General features: G+C 29.0%; 1 pseudogene; it reads right to left on the minus strand.

The window, feature by feature from the left end:
• LOC113552547 overlaps positions 1–19,107 on the minus strand; it is a 59,862-nt pseudogene that overhangs the window by 39,921 nt on the left and 834 nt on the right.

Genomic DNA, 19,107 nt, shown 5'->3' on the forward strand with positions numbered 1-19,107 from the left:
TAGTAATGATGTATACAATATCTCTTCCTGGAATACAATAAGGCGCATGGTATGTATACAGTTCCATATATTGTTTCGGATAAAATTGTCCGAATTGATCTGTCATGCTGCTGCAACAAAAACTTAGGCCCATTCTGAGCCCATTTACAGAGTAAACAGGAACTGCAATACATATTATATACTAACGATATCACCGTCTTCGGGTATGTATATACACTCGTCACAAATATCTCGATATTAAAAATCTAAAAAAAACAAATTATCAAGTAATAACTGACAAAAAATAAGTGATAAAGTCAGCAATTACATTATCACAAAATCACTGTAAATATTATTCTGGGAATAATATTATAGCTTTGCTGCAGTGAGTCCTGTATTAGAACTAAAAAACAATCTGCAGTGTTTTTCTTTTCGTGTAATTACTATTTATTTCCTTGGTCATTTTAAATAAAATATTTTACTAAATAACTTACGCACTAGGTATTGCATTGAAAAAACGATATTGAATTGAGTCAGTTTATCGAAAACTGTCCAAGATCAGTTTGTATTTGATCTGCAGTAGGTACTATAGGTACTATAATTATGTACTATGTCTAAATCTGTATCAAACTTTCAGAATATTAACCACTATAGGTATATTATTATGTATTACCTATCTTGTTTAATATTTTTTTTAATATATTTACAATCTATACTTATAATATGCATAGATAAATTTGACGAATAAAAAACAAATATATGTGCATGGAGATATGAGTTGATTTTATACATACTTAAATCAGATTAATTCTAAATTTGTAGTTTGGCGAACACTGTTTTTTTTTTTTTTTAATTTACCACTAGTCGCATGACAGTAGTGTCATAGTTTTAGCCGACAGTGTAGTTTTGACGTGGGTATATTATACGGCTTAATAAAAAAAAAAAAAAAACAATATAGAAGATATATTGTTGGCACAAACGTCTCTATTAAGTCCGATTAAAAACGGTAATGATATCGCAAGAAAAAAACAAGTTTATATCAACTCGTCGTAAAATTAAATTACCTAATTAATTAAACCGTAGTTTTATAAACGTGACGCATATAAATAAATGCATTGTATATCGTCAGTTATCGCGTTTATACCGTTTACATCACATAAGACATATAACTACTATGCGGTAAATAGTCATGTGACCGTCGATGGACGCGGACATCGATCGTTTGCTGTCCATAATAGTGGTAGGTATACAGTATGATATATACACGTATATGACGACCGAAGCGATTTTTTATAGCACCAGTAATTTTTTTATTTGAGTGTTTCTAAACTATTGCTTTCAAAGCACTAACGTGTTTCATATATACGTACATCAAATAATCTAAAAATAAAACTGTTTTTGATTTTTAGTAGGTACATTTTTTTGCGATTTATTTATTTATTCCGAACAGTTTTCAGTTTACGAGGCATTTTTCCTATATTTTATGTTGCTCCGTACACATAGAAAATACAATAACTTCAATAATTGGTGTAGATCGTGTAGGTACCCGAAGCAAGAGATGTCATTGAAAAGATGATGATTGACATTTTATCGACGAAAGCGGTTGATCATTAAATGTTTTGTGATTTGTGGTAATACTCATCCAATCACATGATAAATATTTTGTTTCTTAAATTTTAATATGTTTTTTTATAGGACATTTAGTATGGTATTTTAATCCGATCCCCAATAATAATTTATAATACAAATACATAAACATTTATAAATAGTGCGCTCGAGTTATACATTTATTATGCATAACATTTTTATTTTTACTATAGATATATCATAGATAGGACAATATTATGACGATCGAAATTAACTTTGAGTTAAATTTGAAAAAGGTTTAAACACACTGAATTATATATTATCTACTGGCGGATCACGGTGAATATAATATATTATTATGCAACATGTTAAGTTTTTTTGGTAAGTCGTGTTCGCGGTGCATGTGTTTAACGTGACCCAAGAGGGACGGGGAGATGGACCAGACTTTTAAACATATAAATATATATATATATATATATATATATATAAGAAGGAGCGGTTAACCGTATGTACATAATATATACGCATATACGTATGTGACGAGAGTATTTTCAATGGATTCTGAGTGTATAATGTCTATGCATGTATATAATGTATAAATTGTGTAAATATTTGAAATCGTACTATGGTACCTCCAATATACACGTATGTATATATTGCAGCACGTACACGTGTTTATTATATTTGAATATGTATATATATATATTCTATCGTCTATCAGCTTTATGATGAGCATACCTATAAGCGTTCTATACTTTAATATGTATAAATCGGTAAAAGCCGATTGGAAAAAATTACACGACCGTTTTCGCGGTGCATAATATTATATGCAGCGCCAGTCTTCGTTGACATATTGTGTGTGCACACTGCACATGTTAGTCCGGCTTATAATAGACTATACGGTCTATACATTCGGGATCGAAATAATCCATCGACGGTCGCTTTTCTTTGTATAAAAAAAAAAAAAAAAAACACCTCGGCACGCACGTTGAGTTTAAGATCCACGAATGAGGTTATACCCCGATTATTACCAATTATACGCGATCAAGCTATATTTTATTGTACATTAACCTAAGCGTATAGATCGATTGATTACGGTTTGAACGTGGTTAGTCTGATTATATGTGAAATAAACTATCGACCTTTTGTTTCAATCTGGATTTTCAAAATCAATTTACTAATCTAATTAAAATAATCGAACTCGTATACCCGGTTTGATTAACAGCAAAACAGCCAAAAATCGTCTAACGAAGAATTTTTAATGACCTGTTCCAATTACGCTCATTTATTAATTACGAAAAAACGACAATCTACAATATAATCGTTTTTTTATAAATACACATTCACATCCTATGTAGAAAAGAAAAGATCACAACATACCAACAGCTACAGAATCTGAAATACATATTATGAAACAAATACAATATTCTTAATAGTTATAGCTTATAAAGTTATAAGTCCCTTTTTTATAATTATTTAATTGTTAGTTTAATTTTGTAAAATACAATATTTTACTAACCTAGGGACTAACTGTTGTTAAAAAAAAAATATTAACTTCTATACACTAAATAAATATTTGAATTATTTAACAACAAAAAAATAATATAAAAGAAGAATCGTTGATAATTTTTATAAATAAAAGCACTATGTGATATTAAAATAATAACAAATATATTAACTAAAATCTTATGTATACAACCATTTACAATGTAAATTTTAAAAGGCTCAATTTCCGAATCCATACAGAACGATTCAACAATCACCAACCATATAAACTTATTTTTTTTTTCAATGAAAAGTATAAGATGGATGTAATTATATAAATATGTACCTAATAGTTTGTCCAGTTATTGAGTGATAGAAAAAATGTTTAAAATTTGAATTAATAACTATAAATTTTAAATTATTTTGAATCTTTAATTTATATTCTATATAGTATATATGATCATTTATAGATGTGGTAATACAATTTAATTATTCAGAAAATACTCGTTTAAATAACCTTTTCGTTTATTATTTATTTTTTAGTTAAATATTTGCAAAAGTGATTACATTATAACCAAATTGTTATATAAATATATATATATATATATTTAATAATTTTAAATAAAAATATTTGCTTACCAATTTATAGTGAAAAAGGGTGGTTCTCATTCGAAAAAATGATGTTTGTATCTCCACAGGATTTTCCTTAAACGGTATAAAAACATAAAATATCTGTAAATGTTGTCATTACTCATTAGACTTTAAGTCAATTTACTTAAATATTTCAAAAATCAAAATAATATAATAGTGAGAAGAAAAACAATTGTTCAGATATCTTCCTCGTCCGATAAATGAAAGACCGATTGCGTTGACATTATAATATGATAATACAATAAATTTATAATTTATAATTTTTAGTATGATATCTTTCAAACCTGCTTTAATTTTGATCTCTAAATTATTACTACGATTATATAATATTATACATATTATGTACAATGTATACTCAATGTACATTTAATAATAATCAGGGTGATTATTTTGTCACGGAACACTGGCATACCATAACCTCTTACCTAACCCGCCCCTAACGGTTAAAGTGAGGTTTAAGCTAAAGTGTGTATAATATACTATCTGAATTTTATTGTTTTAAAGACGATAGAAAAATCAATGACCGTATATAATGTATAATAACGATATTAAATTATTTAATGTTGGAAAATGAGTGCGTGAACGGTCGGTACACCGCCTCGCACATTAATATTACCTATAAATTGCCGACGATGTTCGTATCGTACCCGCGTATTGCGATTTGTGAACACTAAAACGGTTTAGTGTGTGTAATGTGTATTCACACACATAATACAATCGGATTTCTCCGCGGGTCAATGTGTTATAACGAGCGATTAACAAGTAAGCCTCTGCGTGCAATGTGTATAAAATAATCGCGTGGTGGTGTGATAGTATTCGCGCATAACAATTACATTATGTAATATCATATTATACTTATAATTTTTAAAAAAAAATAACGGCCACGGTCGGTGTTTTCGTATAAGTCTTCGGAAGTCACGGGTTAACGCGGTTCGGAAACGTTCCCTATATGCATAACACATAATATAGCCGACATACGCATCATATACATACTCATCATACGTATATTTATAAATATATATATATATATATATATATTATATCGTCATCCGTTCGCGAAGATAGAAATATATAAAATCAATAATAACTTCCTCCGTATATATATTGTGTTATTATAAATATAAGGGTGGTAGACCCCATCCGCGTAGCACACACGCACGCACACACATACACACTGCTGCAGCGACCCCTGCAGCAACCCCTTAATAACCGAATACAATATTATGTAGACGACGGTCTTGCATCTGGCGCGATGATACGCTCGTCGTACTAGACGACATCCAAAACATGCGTGCGTGTGTGTGTGTGTATGTGTGTGCGTGTGTGTTGTACGGTATATAAGGGTCGAACGTACTTCCTATATGTTATACACATATTGTGTAGTATATCGAGTGTGTACGCAGTGAATCATCAATTTATTGTTACCGACCGGATGCGAGATTTTATTTGGAATACGTCGTGGTGACGCCTTCGCCTTTTCGATTGAGTTTTAATTTCAAGGGGCCATTATCCGATCGAAGTTAAATTTCAAGTATGATGATGTACCAGTTACCCAAGAACATATACATAATCATGGTAGCCGCGGCATATATGTCTAATATTCCGCGACATAAAACAATCAAATAATATTGTGCTGTATACCGCGCCATATGTCTACTGCAAATCGATCGTATCACACCAGTCCGTTGTTATGATAATAAAGTACACGATCCAATCACATTATGATATTTTTTTCTCGCCGTTTTAATCTTCAACGACGATACGTTTTTTTAAGTACATTGTTACACATTATTCCTCAGGAACGCCGGCACGCGTGCTTGGTTGTGATCTGCGCGCCAGCCAAGTACTTGTGTAATATAATATACTGCACGATGATGGCAGATGAGCTTATGAATACACAAACGCCCACTACGAGTTAAATATTTCGATACACGAAATTATACTACCTAATTGCGGATAGTATTTACGCATATCTAAGTTTACTACCATTTGCAGTTGCTTATGTAGATTAATATTATTCGCTATTATTCGAACTTTACAGTTTGTGGTAAAATACCATGTGAAACCGAAGTTATATAATCGAGAATGAAGTAGCCTTTTAAAAACATTTTATTGCTGAACAGTTTATACTACTAACTTTGCATATAAATGTCCGCCTGTTGGCATGCAATCGCAGTACTTCTACTATATTTTCGAGTTAGAGATACTCAAAAGTAGAAAAATAGAATTATGAAAAGCTGAGATTTTTTCAGAAATATTGATCTTTATCACAGGCAGAGACGAACGCAGTGAGAACATAACAGATTTTTTTCGTGTACTTTCATATTAACACCCAATTCGGAACAAAGCGTCCCCGTGGGGTTGTCGAAAGACCGAATATATACAATGTTTAATATTTCAGTCATTATAAGTACAATTTCGTCTTAAGTCTTTTTGGCATATAGGTACACTTCTTGTCTCCCCTCCCCATCTGTGTAATTCACTTGAATACGCCCCCGGTTCTAAGGTTGTTGCAGCTATGACACGACTGTATTATAAAATATAATAGATATATTAATATATTACTATCATAAACAATATTGTGCCTATGGGGTGCAAAACGACACGAGATATGTGTTTATTGTCTATATAAAATGTGAGTGTCAATCACAAATGTACCAATAAATTCGTGACGAGGAAGGAAACGTTCCGACGCATGTTATGAGAAAGACATCAATGAGGATGCGTATTATGTGTATGGTATATCATATAGGTACATCGTGCACATATATTTCCTATACACTTTATGGAATATTCACCTCGTATCGGAGGTTGTGGACATGACAATGATTTATTTTCCAATAATATAACGACTTAAAAGTATGTATTATTATATAATGATCTGCTGTTTGCAAACGTCGCGAATAAGGGTTGAAAGCCACATTGAATTACGCGGTAGTGATGAGTATATACTAGCGCTGTAAAAGCGAAAATGTATTCAAACGGTCACGCTTGAATTATCTTTTCGCTCGTTAAAAGTGTATTATTTTTTCTGATTTATTTACTCACCCTAAAAACAAAATGAAAAAAAAAAAAAACAATGCTTGTGAATATTTTTTAAATTTTTAAGTTGTATCTGTGTACAATGTCATATTTATTCACAGTACACACCGCACGGGGAACATGTAAAAAGAACAATGATAAAAAATAAATAAATACGATTTGATAATATTATACGCACCTTTCGTCCGAAATGTCCACTCGAATTATTTACCGCGCGCGTCATGCCGCAGGCATAATATACCTGTACGCGATTATAACATTCGGGTAAATATTTACAAAACAAAAATAATTGATGTGTTATCGATTGATCGACAAAAACCGTTTGAATAGTAAACTATGCGCAAACGCCGCGCGTCCATACATAATATTTAATTTAAATTAAATTATTTCACGACGTCAATATTTTTTAAAGGGAAACGCGCATCGTTATAGACCTACGCGAGCGTTTTGAATTTCTCGGGTCGTCTGATTTGTTTATACTTTAATAACATTGTATATTGTCGTGTTATTTATTGAAAAACGAGCACGCGATTTGTATGTATTTAATTGATATAATCGGTTGACAATGACGATATTATTCGTGTGTGGCCGTGGCGCGACCGGTTTTGCTCGAATAAAAAAAAAAAAAAAAATGTATAAATTACAAAACGCCATAACACAATATAATAATAATAATAATAATATACGATATACGCGTACAGCTAACACACACACACCACAGCTGCAGCATACGTTGCGCGTATCACGGATGTATTGATTTCGTTCGGAGAGTCGTTTTACCACCATCAGCCGGTGCGGCCGACGCGTTAATAATAATATAATGTTTATAGTGCGAGTTATAACATGTAGACACGAATTACTATGATACACTGTTGTCGTGTCAATGCTCTACTACATTATAATACAGTAAAATATTGCCGATCGATTATCGTGGCGGACCGTGACAATGACACGGCTCCTCGATGACTTGCATCGAGAGCTCCGCGCGTTAAGATAAACACGTACGGCCACTGTAGCATTGCGATTGTGATACGCGAAGTGAAAACCTAAAAAAAGTTAAAGGCCTTCCGATACCATACGATATACTGACACATGTACACACATATAGTGACCGTATTATTGTGTACGACCGCGTGTGAATGATTTTTCGATATTATTATTGTAACCATCGTCAAACGAAACAAAAACGTGATGTAAACACCGACACGCGCTTGAGTACTTGAAATTATCGGTTGTACGCGGCGTGAGCGTGTGCGTAACGTTTTATAAAAAATCGGTGGTCGTATATTGCGGTATATCGCCCAAATGCAGATGAAACCGTTTGGAAAATTAAACAACAATCTTATTCACGACTATATTATAATAAAAAATATGAACAGGGTCTTATATTCGTGCGTTGCACGAAGGGTGGAAGGAAGGAGGGGCTCACGAGAACCCTGTTTCGAGTTTCAAAGATTTTTTTCCCATTTCTCGGAGTAGGGGGTAATTTCACGAATACGATTTTGTTAAAAAAAATTTTTACACTCCCTCTCCCTTCACGTTGAATCATAAAATACACAGATGCGCATCTTTTCGATTCTGTATTCGAGCTTACAAAGTGAAATAATAAACAAAATAAGTTGACAAAAATGTATTTTACAAATCTATAGTACATAAACTTATATATTAAATTCCATTAATGTTGGCAATACGTTCTACCTCTGCGTCTCGTGAACGTTCATTTTCTATATTATAATAGGAACGTTCATTAAATTTGAAAAAAATATAAGAAAACACGCTAGATTCTGAAAATATTTTAATTAAGTTTACTAAATAAAGAAAAACTTTTAATAATCTTTGCGAATAAAATAATTGAAAACATTAAAGTTGAAATAATAATAATAATATTAATAAATATGGACTTTAATCCGGATCATTAATGGTAATGTTGATTTAGAATAGCAAATTATTCTTTTTCATACATACTCGCGTCTCATAATATATAGATATACTGTAATTAAATTAAATAACTACATTATATTTTATAGTTATTTAAAATTGTCTATAATATAAAACTATTTGTTTTGAATTATAAACGCCGAACGGTTTTTAAGTTATAAATTGTATATACGTCATATTATATTCAATAAATATTGTTTAAAAACGCAGGGTTTTGTGGGTAAGTTAGTGGTTTTTTTTAAGTTTTTTTTCAGAACGGTGTAGACTGTAGAGGGATGTGAAGGGCTTTGCAAATTGTTCCCCGAAAACAGTCAGAACTCTTTCAGAAACCTTCTTAAACAACTATAGCTAATAACGCCTGTGTTAGCACATTACAAAATAATATTGAGTACCTTTATACTTTATAATGTTTATATACTTAAGAAATAATATTATTATGTGTTGTCTATACATTATCGATTCGTTTCTAGTTTTTGTTCCTGCTGACATTATATGCTACCGATTTCTTATGAAACGCCATTCTGAAAATATGTAGATATAACGAAAACGCTGCACGACGAAAGTCATTGCGACCACCGCCACCGTCCACCATCGACCAACCTATACTCGAATAATTAAATCCGATTATTATATAACGCCGTAAACCACAAACTCAAAGGTCATTCATACCTTTAACTAAATAATATTGTGATAAAATATAATTACGTTGACCTTATTTACGGTTTACAGTATTAGTAATCTGCAGTAAGTACTTATAGCTTTATAAAGTAATTATAAAATCAGATTTATATCAGATTTTCGTATGTGCATAATATATTTTAATATTTTCTATATTGTTGAAATCCACATTTAATTTTAATTTTAATGCTCATTATCGCTTGTAGCAGTATAATATTTATAGTAATAAAAATGAAATGTTTTCACGTTTTTTTGATCCTTATTTATTTTACTTGTCTTTTGCAATTTTGTTCGTAGAAATTGAAGAAGTTTTAAACGAGGCAAAGTGTTAAATACATTTATTCGTTTAACTACTATACCTTCTAAGAGTATTATAGGTTTAATTTACTGTTTTCCTTGTAACTGTACATTCAGCTGAAATATTTTTTTTTTTTTTTAAGAAAACATATCTTTATCTCTAAAAGACATTCACTCTTCTGTGAAAATAATTATGGAATATATAGTTTTTCCGAGGTCTCGAATAGATGTTTACGCGTCAAAAATCACGATTGATAAATATAAGTGAACATAATATTATTTCATAAACGTTAGGTAACAATTTAATTTGAAAGGCTTGTCAACACAATATTATAATAATAGGTCATGCTTATACCCGTACACAGTTAAATACAACGAAAACCATACGCCTCGTCTATATTCAAATATTAATAAAATTATAATACGTGTGAGACGCCTTTGAGAGGGATGGCTACGAAAGGGGAGTTTAGGGATTGTCGTGGTCGTAATAGTGTAATATATTATATAGCCATATAGGTATACGCACGCGTAGGGTGGCGGTCGTAATGTTTATCGAATTTCCCGGACGAGTATATACCATGTTTCGAGCACTGGTGACGGGCGGGAAGGAGTTGAGGGGATGATGGTGGCGTCGCGATCGGCAGCGGTACCGGAGTGGGTAGCGGAACGGGGCTTGAAGTACTTTTGAAGGGGGCACTGATATCCCAAAACGGTATTAATAATGTACGTGACACCGGGGGGACGTTTCCAAGACGTTTAAGTAAATGGACTGGGAAATATATAAAATGTCTCGTTTTATTATTATTATGAAGAAGAAGTAGTAAATACTCAGGTCAAGTCACAATTTGCAAATTGCATATTCGTTCGATTAATTTTAATAGTCAATAATAATAGTTTGTAAATACACTAAACATAATATGTTAATTTATAACTATGAAAACAGATAGGTACATCCCGAAAAACGCATATTGTAACGTGTGACGCTATTTATACAAAATTCAGCTTGCTGGTTAAAATATTTTTTATTTTACGCTACACACAAAAGACAGATTATAATAATATTGTTGGAACAGCAAAATACCTCACGCGACACGTGTTAATCAGCATTTGCGTTAAAACTAAAGACCTGTCTGGCGATAATAATTAAGTTGTTATTAGTAATCGAATATATTATGTACTTATCTTTCAGTTGTGCAAATGTTATATCGTACACGCTTATAATAGTAGGTATATTATTATTGTTATGATCACTGTTCTAGTAATGTGTACCATTTTGCAAAAATAACAATGGAAGGTAATATAATAAACCATCGACCGTTTCCCGATTAAAACTTAACTCGTATACATTCGCTGAGACCTAAATGATACCTCGCTATTTATCAACCTTTATCATTGAAAATTGTTACTTGGGATAGTATCTACTGTAATATTATATAATAGTATATTGTTGTAAATAGTGACCATATTACGTTGTACTATCAGATGATGATGCTTATTATTTTATCCAATTTGTTCAATGACATTTGGACAAACTATTTTAAGTAGTTAAACAAATTACTTTTATAACTTAGAACGAAATGATAGAAATTATTAAAGTGGGTTAGTCAAAATAATATTCATCAAAGTTAAAAACGATTTTTTCAAATGATAAAATAAAAATACATTACCAATTAAAATATGTCTTTGTATATTATTATGCAAAGTCGGTGATCTTCAAAAACAGTTTAATAAAACTACAAAGATAAGTGTAAAATTAATTTTGGTTTCTTTTTTAATAATAATTTGTAACAACTTACGTTTTTTAAATAAACGATTCTTTCCAAAACATACGCAAAGTTCAAACAAATGTTACAGTTAATTTTAAATGATAAGTTTTTACGGCATATTCAATTTAAAAATATATTTCAATTAAGATTAAATTCAAATTAATTTTATAAATAAAAGTAACACGAGATTATAAATATACTTAGAATGTTTTTTTTAAAATTCTCATTAAAGAATTACATAGACGAACAAAATATTTTGGAGCGAATATAATAAGGTATATTCGTATATTATAATTTATAATTGTTCACTTTTAATTTTTTATAAACGAGAACAAACTTAAAAGGTATTTGTAAAGGTTTTACATTTTATATGCACTTATTTTGTTTATCGATTGTTTTTATGATATTTGAGTCTATACATTTGAAAAAATACATATTTATTAATTTATTATTATTAGGAATGGCTTGAAATGGTGTTATAATTTATAATTTATATGTTGATTATTTTATTAGATATGTATTGTGCTACCATTATCGATTTTAATAAATTTAAAGTGTTCAAAACATAGACAACTAAATAAGGATAAGTACTAAAGGTCATCCCTTGGAAAAATAATGTTTTTTATTACAACTTATTATATCTTACGTATTTATAATTATTCTTTCTTAAGTAATGGCAATACAAATATACATTCAATTTTCATATCATTTATCGATATCATCAATATAATATATTTATAATTATTAATTATATTATATACTATTATTAATAATTTATATTTGTATATACGATTTGTTAAATGGGTTTCTATTTTATTATTGGTTCGATGATACCTACATTAAAATATGTCAACTATCGTTTCGCGTTCCATAATTATACATTAAAAAAAAAATAGTGCTAAAATAATAAAATAGGTCAATATTGGGTCACGTGACGACCGATTCTCTGTTTCAAACAATTTTATTACTCAAGGAAATACAAATTATAGGTAACTATTTAATTTTTAACTAATTAACTACACGCAAAATTGTCTTGGCATTAAAGAGTAAATGATCAGCAAGACGGTTCCAAATATTCAGACAGGCCACAAAACAGTACTATCTCTTACAACTTAGTTGCTGTATTATTCAATACAAACGTATAATATTATCGATAAAGAAAAAGGTGAACGTGTGGCGTGTTGGTTGGCGACAATGTCTCCCTGGTGGCTTAAGTAATTTTTTATGGACCCGAGACGGTTTTTCCCTATACTTAAAATTGTAGGTTTCAACAAATTAATTAGCAACGAATACTGCTCTGTATATAGTACATATATTAAAATGTATATTGTATTATAACTATTGTGTATGTATTTAATAGCAACATATTAATATTATATACTAATCCATACACATGACCGTATCGCCATTCGAATATAAGACACGAGTTAATCCAAACAAATAATAGCGGCATTGCTGTTGTATCGTTATAATATGTTCATTACAAAAAATAATAAAAATAACGAGATGAGCGATCGTACAAACTCGTTTAGTTTAAGTACATATTATTACAAATTGCAACCATCTATACCTACAATAACATAACAAATATGTTGAAACAAATAAACAATAAAAGTATTGACCTTATTTCGGGGGATTGAGGTCAGATGGATACATAATATTACGAAGGAGTCTGCTATAGAGTTGACACTACAATGTTTCCTAGTTCAGCAGCTATTGTGCGCTTCAAGAAAATTCCCGCATTCTGCGAAGAGAACAAAAAATGTTGCATTCATTTATATAAACTATACACATATAAGCCATGCAACAAAATCGTATCATAACCTTCAACGAAACAAAAAAATTAAAAAATGTACGGTTCTGAAAAACAAATCTAAATAATGGCTTTAATCTTAATTTTAAAATTTATTTAAGCTTCATCTTTTTCTTTTTTTTTTTTTTAATGAACGATTTATAATAACTGATGAGAAACCAAATAGCTTACTAATATTATCAAATAAATAATGATGTTTTTATTTAATTTATAACGCTCTATTCATACAATAGCTTTGTTAATTTGTTAGTTTATATAATATATATGAGTATACGATGACGAAACTTGCATTACATTTGCAACACACGTGCAATTTGTTGTATCAAACGGCAAACAGTGTCTATAATATCATCGAATAGAACTATACCATAACTTATAACTATTGCAAAATAGCGATAAATGACACAACAGTCAACTATAATATAAAATTATTGTAAATACAAAATTCCAGTGAAAATTTGTGGTCAAACAAACGGTTGTCTTGAGTTGTATAACCTACTTGTCGTGAACTTTATAATATATAATAATATGTACTACAAAACCTTGAAGGTTCTACTTAGACACATCAAATCTACAATGCATTAAGTTACTCGTATTTTTTGTTAAAATTAATGTATAGAATAATTATCAATTTTATGAGTAAATACCAAAACATTAATAACTGGTGTAATGAAGAATAAAGATACAAATTAAATAAAAAATATTGTAGAGCATTGTTTCTGTAGTAAAATGTTTAAATGTGTTACACATGTCTTAACAATAACTATAGGTATATTATATCCTAAACATTATAATATAACTCTAATGTAATGTGTAATAGATAGCTTTTCTTAAATTCTGAATAATATTTGAATTCTAAACTTGTTTAATTTATATATAGTATAAATGTCTTGTATAAATATCTCTTATCTTTTTTTTGGCAAGTATAAAATATAAACAAATGTTTTTTTTTTGTTTTTATCTCTCTTTCACTATCTCTTAATTAATATAAATTATGTGGAATTTGAATAAAATGTAATACCAAATTTATTTTGATTTTATATATTATATATATATACACAACCGGCAACCTTTTATCTCCATCACAAGCGTGCTAAATGGAGATAGATAAAATTATTTAAGTTAATAAACAATATGTTTTAATTACCGAAGTTTTTTATTTTCGATTTAAATAATGAAAAAAATATATATTTGATTATATTATTATGGGTTGTGCACTCGTGTTATGTATTAAATATATAACGACATTATTTATTACTACACCAATAAAGTAGGCTGAAATGGTGTTATTGTTTTTGTCGTTTTTATCGTGCTAATTATTTGTTAACTTTTAGACGATAAATGTCATTTTAAATAGCTGGTACGCTGTTTTACGACTTTGCCTATCCGGATCCTTCGGAACCGTGGTGAAAGAGAGAGAGAGAGAAGGAGAGAGACAGACAGACAGACAGACAGACAGTGATCGTTGTACACAGCGGTCGAGTTCATCGGACCACCCTGGAAACGGCGTGGTCGATGCACACAACATTATGTTATTAAAAGGATCACACGTGCATTATTAATAGTATTAGAAGAAAAAAGAGTTACGGTGCCGCGGGCTCGCGATAGATACGCGCGTCTATATATAGTAGGCATGTAGAAAAAAATAAAACAACAACAATGAAATGTGTGACTGCGATATAATAATTAAAATATTAATAATACATATTACCGTTTGTATAATATGTAGGCTCTTACGTAATATAATATAATTTGTAACCTAACCCAAAATAAGAGTTCCTACAAAAATCGTAGGTAAAGCGATAATTAGAATTTTCCTCGTTCCGTACGTTTCGAGACAATTTTCGTCTGAACGTTTGATTCAGATAATAATTATATAGTCGTGATAAATTGATATGGATCTAATTTTACTGCACGATAGACTGTGTTCGATTACTATGAACGATGATACATTATAATATTAATATATTATTATACGAACACGTAAAAAGAAAAATGTGTCACGCCTACGTTCTTCCTTATATTCATCGTAAATCGGATTCGATTTCGAATTAGCCGCATCGTTTTTGTTTGTAATTATTCTATTGCCGATCTTTATAATTTTTATATAATGCGAATCATTTATCAAATAACATCTACTGAGTAGTTTTGGGAACTATTTAGGTACAATATATTTAAATGTATTATATTTTAAATTAGAGATTAGATTATTATTATGTTATAATTTAACTAATATTTAGCTTGGATAAAGAATGTGCTTATCTAGTTAATTTAAATATAGCCTTATTAGCCTATAATGTACCCCTACAAATAATTCAATTTTTATATTTTTTTTTTTTTTTAATCACTATGCTATAAATTTTATGATTTTTACAAATGTGAACTATGAAGCATGAGTACCTAATCCGCGAGTTACGAATAAAATTAATTTTATTAAAATAGTAAAATATAAGAAGAATTTTACCATATAATTTATTATTATTAATGTCAACAACGATAATATGACAATAATAAACGTGCGTCGTGTATCTACTCTACTTAACTACTTATAGTTGTTGATTGTGTATTATTTAGTATATTTAAGGTGAAGTTTATAACTCACCTTAGGTGATTAGTTTATAACAAATGGATATAACCCATATTAAGTGCATACTGCATACATAGACATTTTACAAGATTTATTCAGATCTAATTTTTCCTTTTACAATATACAGATATTGATAATTAATATATGATTTTTTTTTTTATTAATTTATATTAAAACTTATGAATTACGCATTCGCATTGCTATCGTGAATATATGTATTCACCTATCATACCATTATTAACCTAATGATTAGGTTATAAACGATAAAGATTTTCGTGTAGTACGAAAAATTGTATTTAATCGCTTCTGGTCGCGTATCTCAATCTAAATTACCAGCTTACATAACATGTCACTATGCGTTATATGCTATGAAGAGATTTTCGACAATGACAAAATGAAGTGCTCAAAATGAGAGATATTCTTACATTTTGCTTGTGCAGGTATTAAGGCTAGTTTTAGGAAATTTATTTCCTACTGAAAGGACACCTGGTGTTGCATTAAATTTAGAAGTTTCTATTACACCAGTGGCTAATATAAACACAAAAGTAAAACGAAAAAATGTAATTGTGTTTCTAGCGAGCAACTGCTGTGCCTCACAGAATTCATAAATTTTATGAACAAATAATTTGAAGACTTAACTACACAAATTTGAGATCTAGTAAATCTAGTAAATTTGATAAAAAAAATCTAGAAAGAAAACAGACATCTAAAAAAAAAGTTATAAGTTAAAAAGCGAAGTTATATTAGTATATAACCGCAAAAACAGAATGGATTATGGAACAAGAACTAATTGACAAACATAACAAAATAATCGGATTATCGGAACAAAAATATGAGTTGATTACATTTTTTTGGCAGTTGAAGGGAAGTTTTCTGTGAAAAGTGTATATTTTGCGCGAAAAATGTGTTTAGAAAACCAGGTTAAATTGTTACAATTCTGAAATCAAAAAATAAAATGATTAATCTCATGAACTTGATGAAAATAAAACGTTTATCAACGACTGATATTAATAAAAATTAGAAAAATTGGTTATTTATGTAAACAATTATTTTATACAAATTAATAATAAGTAATAAGAACCATTTTAATAATACAAAACTGTTTGAAAAAAAAAAACTATAAATCTGTGTGGTTTAAGAATAATAAACTTTTTCCATGACTTACTTTATTTATAAAAGATGAAAATAGTTTATCAATTTTTACTTAACTAGTCAGTATATTATGTAATAGCTTATAATTTATGAAATAATAAATTTTAATTAAAATGTATACTCACTTTTACGAATTATACTACTAATTATTTCTGTTCTTTCTAAATTATATACATAGTTATATAATTTTTAACGGTTTGGTTTTAAATATTTTGTGCTATAGTATAAGAATTATAAATTCTAGTATAGAATATAGATAATTACTATTTTTTTTTTTTGAAAATAGACAATTTTTATGTATAAACCGAAATATGATATGACGTTTGCAATATATTAATCTATGCCTCTATGGTTAAAATAACTTATAAAAAAAAAAAGTCTTCTATTCATATATAATATGAATATTCTATATAATCACTTAATGTGAGACACTCTTATATTGATAATGTGTTTGTAAAAAATAACAACTTAATAAATAAATTTGAAGTTGTCGTTGTACAAACAAATATCACTGCTCATTTCTCAACTAATTTAGCAATAGCGGTAATTAATATAATACTAAAACTTCAATTTAATAATTAAATTGAACAGAAAATGAAGTAAACAATAAGTTTAAATCTAAAGTATTGGCAGATTTATGTCTTAATACTAATATAGATAAATGCTGTGATATATTTTATGAAAAAAATCGATATTGCTATAAAATCAGCCACTACAATCAGAGCATATGTTCAAAGTAAAAATGGATAACAACCGGCTTACTATATATTCAACACGCAAAAAACAATACATCCCTCAGTGAAGATAAGAAAAACGATCAAAAAACGAAACCTTACATATCATTATATGCGATATTATTATCATATTATTGCACTACCTAATTATAAAAATAAATTCAGAAATTGAGACTATAAAAAAGATATTTTAGTAAAAATAAATTTAATAGTGCTGGAATCCAACCCAAAATTAACTTGGAAATTAATAATAATAACAAATATTATAACTGTAATACGTCTAAAGAGATTATTATTAGATTATTTAATTAAATTTAATAATCAATTAATAAATGCCACAGTAATAATCTTGTATATCTTTTTGGTTTATATAAGATTTCAAATATTTTTAACACTTTTTGCATTAAAATAGTCCAGAAACTAGGTGAAAATAGTATGAAAGACGAAAATCCTATACACGAAGGTATACCATTTTATAAAATTCTTTTGATAATATTTTTAATAAATAAATATCAAATAACCGGACAAGATGTTTTGTAAACGTTAAAAACTATTAAATAGGTACTGCGGCTGGTCTCAATAAAGTAATTATTATAAATTATTATAATTATGTTGGATTATTTAGATCGCTTGGTAAGATATATAATCTAACTATTAAAAACTATAAATTACCCGATAAATTTAAAACAAAAGTTATAATTACATTATTTGGTGCGGAAATTTTAGAGATATAAACAACCTTTAGACATTTATCGACAAAAGGTAATTTTACGAAACAGTTAGAAAAAATTATCAAATTCAAATTTATAAGTTTCCTTGAAGTAAACTATTTACTTATAGTAAGTCAATTTGGTCGTAGACTAGGTCTAAGCTCAGAAGACGTGCTATTTAGCGCGACTATAAATTTGTAAGTTATTCCCTAGTCTAGGTTAAGGCTTAGACAACGGTGAAAAAACTGTAGTAATTTTCTCAAACTTAGCTAAAGCTTTCGACACAGTTAATCATATTGATTATTGACTCCTTAATGAAAATTTTACCGTATTTTTGAATAACAAACAAAAGTGTATTGTGGTTTACGAGTTACTTACTAAATAGAATACCACTGGTTAATAAATTTTATGGTATTTAAGTGAATAAAAAAACTTATTCTATATGCCCTATGCTGTACCGCGTGCCATAGGGTAATGTACTAAGATCGTTTTTTCATATTGTATACAAATAATGTATGTAATACTAAAATAGACGAACAAATCGTCACATATGCTGACGATACGTGTTTACTCTTTTCTTACAAAATATGGGAATCCGTTCACATCAAAGCAACGTTTGAACTAAAAAAAGTTTTACGTATATTGACATTCAGTTTTCACTTAATATTAACAAGACTTTTACTATAAA

The sequence above is a fragment of the Rhopalosiphum maidis genome, chromosome 2, assembly GCF_003676215.2.
Source record: "Rhopalosiphum maidis isolate BTI-1 chromosome 2, ASM367621v3, whole genome shotgun sequence".
Lineage (NCBI taxonomy): Eukaryota > Metazoa > Arthropoda > Insecta > Hemiptera > Aphididae > Rhopalosiphum > Rhopalosiphum maidis.